The sequence below is a fragment of the Haliaeetus leucocephalus genome, unplaced genomic scaffold (genome assembly GCF_000737465.1).
Source record: "Haliaeetus leucocephalus isolate CR32 unplaced genomic scaffold, Haliaeetus_leucocephalus-4.0 Scaffold473, whole genome shotgun sequence".
NCBI classification, from domain to species: Eukaryota; Metazoa; Chordata; class Aves; order Accipitriformes; family Accipitridae; genus Haliaeetus; species Haliaeetus leucocephalus.
In genome coordinates this window covers 8,469,109-8,478,549 of record NW_010972909.1, presented here as the reverse complement: position 1 = coordinate 8,478,549, position 9,441 = coordinate 8,469,109, and positions in this window count along the sequence as shown.

Sequence of the window (9,441 nt, the reverse complement as noted above, 5' to 3'; positions counted from 1 at the left end):
ACACCCGGGCCTGAGTTATACGCACTTACCTACAGAAACCGCGTAGGTAAAGTAATATACTGCCGATACAAGGCTGCACAGGAGTTTGGGTTTCAAGGTAATGTGGAAAATGGAAAGTAGAGGCCGTTGAACGGCATCATGAAGTCACTCCTGGGGACTCGGGGTCTCGGTCCGTAATGGAAACGTATCACGTGCGGTTCACCCAAGTCGTCCTCAGGTTATTTAAGATGGGTTGCGGAGCAGAAGGGCCTCGTCTGCCACTGCCAAAGGAAACGCGCCCAGTTACATTCGGCTGTAGGCAGGCATTTCAGAAGAATAATCATCGGGGGTTTGTCTTTTCTTTCTGAAGTGGACATCTGACCAAAGAAACCCAGCAGAGATAGACAGCTTGCTGTTCTACTATGCAGATCAAGGCAGCACCTTTCAGGCCTCTTTTTTTTTCTTAGATGAGATTTAAACCAGTAGCCGTAAGCTGCTAAGTACCGTATTTCCTGCAGGCCGCTTCCCATATACTTAATTTTGAATTTTTTTTAACTCCGGAGTTTCAAGCCTTTGTCACATCTAAGTTCCTACCTGTTTAGCACTACGCTTCTGTCAGAGGTTGCTGTGCCCACAACAGACCAAGTTAAACAAAACGTGTGCCTGAACAAGACCGACTTCAGTGCAAAGTCTGGTGGTCTTGCTGCCAACTCTGCTGTACAAGCAGGAATCTCCAGGAGGTTCTAAAGAAAAGTGCTGTCAGTACTGACTTTGTAACCTGGCACAATTCGTTTACTAGATCCTACCCGTCAACCCTTTTAGACATAGATACAACAACAAGTAATATCAAATGACTGCCAAACTTCTGAACAAACACAACAGCTACATGGTGCAGTTCTGCTGCAAACAAAGGTCCTGCTTGTTGAGAAGAAAGATACAAGTCCTTCTGATGTCAGTTTTATGGACTGACTTTTAATCTAAATCATACCATTTTGTGCAGTTCTTTGAGAAATTCCTTTACAGTAGCCAGAGATGGCAACTGTATAGCATATTATGTTACAAAGAAAATATACAAGGCTTTAACAACTGAAGAATGAGAAATCGTATGCTGTATTAAATATATTTCAGAGTTTCTTAGATAATTGTTACAATAGTCAAAATTGCTACCTGTTAAGCAGCAATGAGTTAAACACATCTGTATTTTGGTTCATCACATTATGAAAATGAGATAATTTATCAATAATAATATTTCAGCTACATAATTCAGTTCAGTACTTTCTCATAGTCCAAGAATATCCCAAGCAGGGAGCTGAGTCTGGATTCAGCTTTCATTTACAGAGAAAAGAAATGTCATTAGAAGATCTGGCTTACATCGTAAATCTAGATGGGGTTCATCTAGTAAGAATTTTTTTACAAGTCTATGCATAATTAAAATCTGCTTAATTTTTTATTTTCTCTTCACATCAAAACCAAATCTTTCACTCATAGGGCTGAAATGGTCCTCAGGCAAGTATCTTAAATACCTTTGTCCTTCTTCATAGACAGGTATCTAACCCAGTCCTAAAGGCTATCAGTAATGTTGACTGCATAACCTGTCCAGGCAATCTAGAGATTCATATGATAGGAAAGCTTTTCCTAATCTTTACAGATATCTTCTTTTCCGTAATTAATTCCTGTCTTATCCAAAAAAGATCAAGAGAATAGATTATTTCCCATCTTTCTTCAGCAGGCATATGCATATTTGAAAACAGGCACCATCTCAACTCTTAGACTTTTCCTTTTCAGGATCATACACATTAGTTCAGTCTTTCTCCTAGTTCAAATCTTCCAGACTTCGATCATCGCCATTATTCTCCTCTGGACTGTTTATAATGTAGTACTCAAAATTAAACAGAATATTGCAAGTGAGTGAAGCAGAAGGATTACTACTTCAGGTACCTTGAAGGCTGTACTCTGTTTTATACACCTCTGTATAATTTACCTTTTCTTGCACAATATTGACGTAATTCAGCCAGTGGTTCACTATGACCTAAGATTTGTTTCTGCAAAGGCTGGTACATAGCCAGATACTTCCAGCCTCTCTCTTTGCATCTGGCTGTATCTGCCCAAATGCAGTATCTTGCATTTATTCCTACAGCAACCACATCTGTCCCCACCTTAAAATATTTTAATGTAAACCACATTCCTCTAGTTTATTTACATGAAACCTGTGTGAGACCTTATCCAGAGTTTTACTAAGCTTAAGATACACAGTATCTACTTCATCTTCCTCTAGCCACAGGCCTGGTTTTGTAGATTGAAATTATACTGATTTGACTTGTTATAGGTAAGTTATTGCTGACTGCTATTAATTGGTTTGATTTCTTTTATGTGCTTACCAAAACTTGTTGATTATTTATTCCAGCATTTTTTTCCCCAGGGTCAAGTGTTTGACTAATGGTTCAAATGCATCTGTATCAGAATTTTGGTTCAGATCAAGAGTGTACTTCTGAACTGAGCCTCAAAGCACATAAACTGATACATGTCACACTACTTGCTAAAGCAGATATAGCGGTTAGTTCCTAGGCTCTTTGTTTTCCCCCATTTTTAACATAGGGGGCATTTTATACTTCCTAGTCTTGGTAACTCTACCTGAGATTTCGTCAGCCAGCTGCTTCAGTATCCAAGGGTGAAACTCAGCTCTGAGCTAATCTGAGTACGTACTACTCGCCTAAATATATTCTGACTCGTTTCTTCCGTATTTGTACTGACGTCTTGCTCTTGAAGGGACTGTGTGGGTAACAGCACTCAGTGAGATAAGAGCATTTGCTATTCTAATAATAGAGCAGTGGAGAACAAAACAAAGAATATAATGCTTTCTGCTTCTTTGGAACATGTAACCCAGTTTTATGTAATCATGAAGTGGCCTGCAGGCACAGGTTTCCCAGTGTGGAGGAAAGGTTTTCAGCGCTCTCATCACCACTAGCCAGTGCAGCACACATTCCCACATCACATAACGTGGTCAAGGTCTTGTGACTGTACAGCCTGCCTGCCCCTAGTCCTGTCATGCCCGACTGTCTCTGAACAAGTAGGGCCAAACTGGCTCATTTCAAGGAAGTACTGGTATACTAGTAAAATTAGTGGGAATAAGTCTATTTTAAAAACATGTTCCATGCCATATGATACCACTGGGGATAATAAAATCTGTGAATTTCCTTCCTGGCCACTGTTCAGTTGCTATAAAGTATCACGTTGTAGTTTCTCTCAAGAAAGAAGTCCATTCATTCAAGTCTGTGTGTAAGAGCAAATGAACAAAACCAGAGGCATTCAGTAGGTCAGTGCTGAGGTGTCACTGTGATCACTGTTCAAAGGTTATAATCTACTAACAGGGAGCACATCGTGGAACTTGGGCTATTAATTAGGGAAATGTTTTGTTATGCAGTGTGTAACTGTTATTAATGTGTATCAGGCATGGTTGAACAAGAAAGCTGGCTGGTAATGATGGCTGGGGTCTGCTTTTAGACTAACACCCTCTGAATTGCCCTTTCATCTTCCGAATTGCCCGTCTTGAGATCTGGTCTGCCCTTTCTGACATTCACACTGCTCACAACACTCTTTGTAGGCTTTAAGACAGGAAAAGTATGTAATAGTCATTCTCTGAAGCTCACATTGGAGCTTCATGAGCAGAGCCTTGTGGTGTGTTAGTCAAAGCCAAACACCTTAAAAAACAATGGTAAAACTGCTGTTGACCTAAATGGGGCCAGGATTTAATTTTGTGTGCATGGAGTCTAATTCACTTTACTTTAGTAGAGCTTCATAAGTAACGGTGCAGATGGGTCCAGTTGCAGGGTCCTGTCTTTTTCTAGGACATATCTAACAATGAATACTACAGAAACAGATAAGAAAGACTTAATGGAAGCATGTAGTGGAAACTTCAGAGATATGCTACATCTGGGTAAAATGGGAGTTACTCTTTCTAGGCCTCTCTGCAGCAACAGGAAAGTTCAGAGATCCAGATCTCCTTTCCTGGCCCTGAACCATGGATAGCTCCAGTGAAATCCATGGAGTGCTGCCGGACTCAAACCAGTGTAAAGGAAATAAGGAATGGGTCTGGGAAAGTCTAGCAAATAACCTGTTCCTGTTACTGGAAGCTTCATGCAAGTCTTGGCCTAATATAGTCTGTCCATACATGAGAGTTAGGTGAATAAAGGTTAACATCTGTTTATAAAAAAGGCCAAGGAAATGTTCAAGGGTCTGAGATTTCTTAAAAGCAGACAGGAAGGAATATGATTACTTAGAGCTTACACTTGACCTGGTGTATTACTTGGACTTTCTGCAGAAATAAAACGGGGCAAACTACTTTGCTTCAGCATACTGAAATGCACTGTGTTTAATTCAATGCCCGCTGGATGGATTGTGTTCCCCTTGGCAATCTCATGTACACAGAAGAAATCAGGGAGACCTGAAATATGTATATTTAAGAGTACTTTCAAACTTCTAAAGTGAAGTCTTTATTATTATTACCAAGACTATTACATTATTTGACAAATGGTGTTGACATTACCTGTCTGGCTATAAAATAATTGTTAATTCTTGTAATATTTATATTACAAGATTTATATTTAATTTTTTACTGTAAAAGAATCCAAACAACTTTGTAAATCAAGTCGATGTTGCAGATGTTTACACTTATACATCATTTTTGATACCATGACTTAGATTCATCCTACCTAAATCCAGGCAATAAGCTGGAAGCCTGAATACCTCAGGTTCTTTGTATAGCCAAAGTATATAGTTCAAGTATCCTTCAGAAGGTACCTTTAGAGAAGAGTTGAAGGCACCTAAACTTTGAATTGCACTCAGAGAGGGTACATCAGCAGCTTTCCCCAGCTGGAAAATGAGTTTTAGCGGTGGTAGTTATCCCACGATACTCAGCTTTTTCAGATGCCAGGTTAGTGTGTCCTGATTACATGGACAAAGTTAAGCTTTTCTGCAAGCAGAAAGAAATTTTTTCCTGGTTCAGACTTGCAAAGACCTTCGTTACCTTGATTGTTGTTTTTAAAATTTTCTTCTGTAGTGTGATTTAGTTGTGATCCTCCCTAAAATCTTCCTCAAAAGTTCCCTCCTACTCAAGGGACTTAGTACATGAATGATATTTTCTTCCTGTAGTTGATGGCTTTTCACTCTTTTTATTCCAACTCGTATGTCTTGTTAGAGTGTCAGGAAATGTCATGGTTCAGCATTTCGCAATTTTTTTTACTAACCCTCTGTCACACTCATGACCAGGTGATTTTTTTCTATCCTGTTGTTCTTACATCTTCCCTCCATCAACTAGCCTCTGGGAGGCTAGCTGAACCCCAAAAATATGAGATAGTTGTTGCCAGCTGGTAAAGGAAGGGACCAAAAATCCCGCCTGATTTTCCTTCTTAGGCTGAAACTGTGAAGAAGTGTTGAGGGAAACTGAGCTCTTTAATCAAAAGGAGAAACTGAGAGGGGACATAATAGTAATCATCACACAAGTAAAAGATCGCTGCAAGAAAAAAAAAAATCTTTGTCATGTCAGTGTGCTTAGGACAAGAAGTTACAAGCTTGAGTTAATCACAGGATATTCAGGCCAGCTATTAGAAATGGTAATCAGAAGGGCAGTTACTCCTGCATTGCTGAGGGAGGATGTGACATCTCCCTCATTGGCAGCTGACACTGACACGATGTTAGGATTTGTTCTAGGTACCATTGGGTGACCTAAAGGATCCCTTTAAGTCCCTTCCATCTCCCTTTCTTTTTATTTTATTAAAATTATGATTTGCAAGGAAGACAATCTAATGAAGAAAACAGAGAGAGAAGAACCCCAAACCCACTATCATACACAAGTCTCAGAGAAGATTACAATAGAGAAGAGGTAAAAGAGGCGAAGGAGTCAAGGGACATGGCAATGTAAGTCTAAAAAAAAAAGGAAAATTAATCATAACAAAACCTAGTGCTAGATCTTAGAGAAAGAGAATTTTTTATCTATTTACAAAATCTCTATGTAAGTTGATGTTATGCACTAACATTCCCTCAAATATTTCACTCGTTCACAGTCCCATATCACAGTTACAAGCACCTACATGTGTCTCCCTGGCAAGGATTACCTGAGTGCAACGTAGGTAGCAAAGGACACTGCCGGTCATGTATTCATAATTTCTTTGAAGTTCTTCTTGATTGACATGGTTTTTTGACTTGTTTTTTGACAGATCTTTGATACCCTTTAGGAATCAATGTTTGTTATAGGGCAGTCCTTTGTTTCAGGCTCTTGCTTACTTTAGCCTCCATAAATCTTAGGCAAAGTTGCTGGATTTGCCCATTTTTTCTTGTTTGTTTGAAATATATGTCTGTTTTTCTAACAGGCCAATGGCAAAAGAAATGCTGTATGTCATATGCTGCAGCCTTGTTGCCATCCTCCTGTTGTGAGGATGCAGCATCTTCTGCTGACAAGTCATCTTGTCCTGTGGTCTCAGAGTGCAGGCCTTGTGGGCTTGACCTAAACATCACATTACTCAATTTTACTGCTGAGAATAATGTTTTGGGAACAGTTTCAAGGGAATGGTGTTCTTCATTATCAGTACAGGCTATTCTTTTACCCCTTGTTCTGCTGTCTCATCTGGTGCTTTCACACACGTATGTTTCTGTTCATACTGTGTTCATAACACTCTTAATATTTTTTTGTTACAAATCTCTACAACTTTAGCAGCCAGATCACTCATTTTATCTGTGCAGTGAAACATTAAACAGTTTATCTACCTAAGTCCATAAACATCCTCAATCTGCTGCCACTGTTTGCCCACAATGTGTGTCAAAACTATTTGTGAAATGCATGTTTATTTTACACATTAACAAATTCTTTCACTTGAAGTACAGGAATGTGTATATAGTGCCTCCTTTTTGCCTGACACTGAACATCCCTTACTGCTGCTAATGGTTTTGGTCTGCCAAGTGCAAGGCTTTGCATGTTGCTTCTCAGAAATCCACAATTTGAAATTGTGGCCTAATCAGAACAGAGCTTGCTTTATTTGTACCTAGTCTAAAGCAGTTTATACCTTCCTCTTTCTAACGCAGTAGATTTAATTATAGATTCATACAGCTCATAGTCTGCTACGTCTTCTGAAACTGCTCCTGTAACATAGCCTGGTATAACCCTGCGTAACTCAGAATTAGCAACCCCAAGTAGTGGTTGCATGCTATTTTGGCAGCTGGTGGGAACAGTGCCATCTAGTGCCATTGTTACAGCAGCATTAACACCACGGGGTACAGAAGCAAGTTAATAATCAACTGAGGAAATCATTATCAGAGGTGCAATAAGAACTCTGCTTAAATTACCCTTCTTACTCTAACAATGATGTTGAAATGCTTCCATGGAGAACTCAGTAAAATCACCAGCTATTTTTACTGTAGACAGATTGCCAGACAGTCATCTATGATTATTGCACATGAAATAGCTTCTGCAGATGCCGTTATGCTATTACTGCTTGCAATTTCTAATTACTGTATTTTTTGCTTCTTTTATGGTTATATTGAATTGGAACTCCTATCCTTCAAAGAGCAAGACTTACAGGTATAGAGCAGATGATAGTTTCCCTTTAAGTGAAATTAATCCCTTGTGCACACATGTTGCTCCTCTTCCTTTCAATGTAAATACCCTCCCTCTGTCTAGGCCTCAAGCTGGATGGGAAAGAAGTACAGTAAAGTGTTGTTGTTTGGATTGGTTCCTATTTCCAATCTCACTGCTGGCTGATGACCCACAGAGCAAGCCCTAGATAGAAAGCACATGCACAGCCTGAACATAATCTTGTGGGGTCAGATAAATAGTCCTCTTAATAATTTCTCTATGAGCATGTGAATCACAGAAGACTGTACAAAAGATTAGGCAGAGACCAGGGTGTCCTGATACTACCTTTGTAATTCATGCTATTAGGAAATCTACTTCCCACTCCTCATTGCTTGCGCAATGGCCAACAGAGTCAGAAAGTTCTTGTTGCTCTCGTGCCCCCATGTTTAGCTCACTGTCTTCTCAGACTCAGAGATATTTTGCGTCACATTTCTGTAGGGTCACTTGCCTCAACGCAGCTGCTGAGAGTACTACAGAGCTCACGTCTGTGTGTACAATCTTCCTGTTTCACTACAATGGAAACTTTTGGAAGATGGTTCTCACACTCTAACTAATCAGTTAGCAAATGGTCATTTTGGACTACCCGTACAAGCACATGAGCCACATTTCACTCGTAATTGCTGCTGGGAAGGCAGGTCATTGAATACATATTTGTAGAGATATACAGCCATAGAACATTTGTGATAAATTTTGATTTTTCATTAACCCTACCCAAAAGTAGTACTGTGCTGATTGTGGAGTAAAGAATTATTTTATTTTGTTAGTGAAGACATAGAATATTCAAAATAACTGTAATATAAAATGATTTTATAGATTTATTTTTTAAAAAACAGCTTCAGTCATGCAATTTTAATTGATTTAACCCTGCTTTGTAGTGATTAGCTTCAATCATGCAGTTTTGATTGAAGTACTTCCTGAAGGGAAACAGGTAGCTGAGGTGACCAATATGGCCAAGAGGTGACTAAAGGGACATTAGGTGACTCATGTACCCTGGACTCTTTCCTTGTTGTGTCTTAGAAAAGAGCTGGACACAGAAACCTCTGCTTTATAGAGACAGACATTATCTAGTCATCTTATTGTCTTCCATCTTATGATGCCCTTACCCTTGCCTTTGCAAGTTTTTTGTCATTTTTCAATAAAATCTCTGAAAACAGTTCAGGAGCTTTTGGTAATGTGGGACTAAAACCTCAATTTGTCCTACCATGTAACCTCAAATCATCCCAAACTGCAGCCCAAGCATGGTCCGGAGCTGGTCTTCTAAATGTTCTACACTTCAGTACTACACAGTGGTCTACTTTCAACTATTTGGGCTACAACTTGCATGTATTATATGGTATGTGTTGTATACCATGTCTTAAAACAATTCAGGAGATTCACAATTGTTTGATCTGAGTGATCTGAAACAAAGATTTCTGTTCAAGTGCAGGAATGAGCTTTCCTGGGAAGTCTAAGGCAAATCAGACATGACTCCTGTGCCTTGTCTCTAAGGAAAGGACTCCTGGAAAACATTAGTAACTACTGACAATACAGCACCTGTCCAGTGAATTGTGCCAATTAGATCTCTTACCTGTTACAGTATTTGAAATGCATTACATGTCCTTCAGCTGTCACTAACTGTGAAAACTACCTAAAAATATATCTTTGACATGGAAATAAGTATTTTTCTTAGGCTAGATTAATTGTGCTCAGGCAGAAAGAGCTGCAAGGGGATACCATTCTGGAGCCAGAGCTCCTCCCGGTGCTGACCACGGCCACACTGACCACAAGCACCCAACTGTTCTGTCAACCATTTTTGTCTTCAGGCTAAATTGCTCACGTAAATATCATTGCAGGCTAAT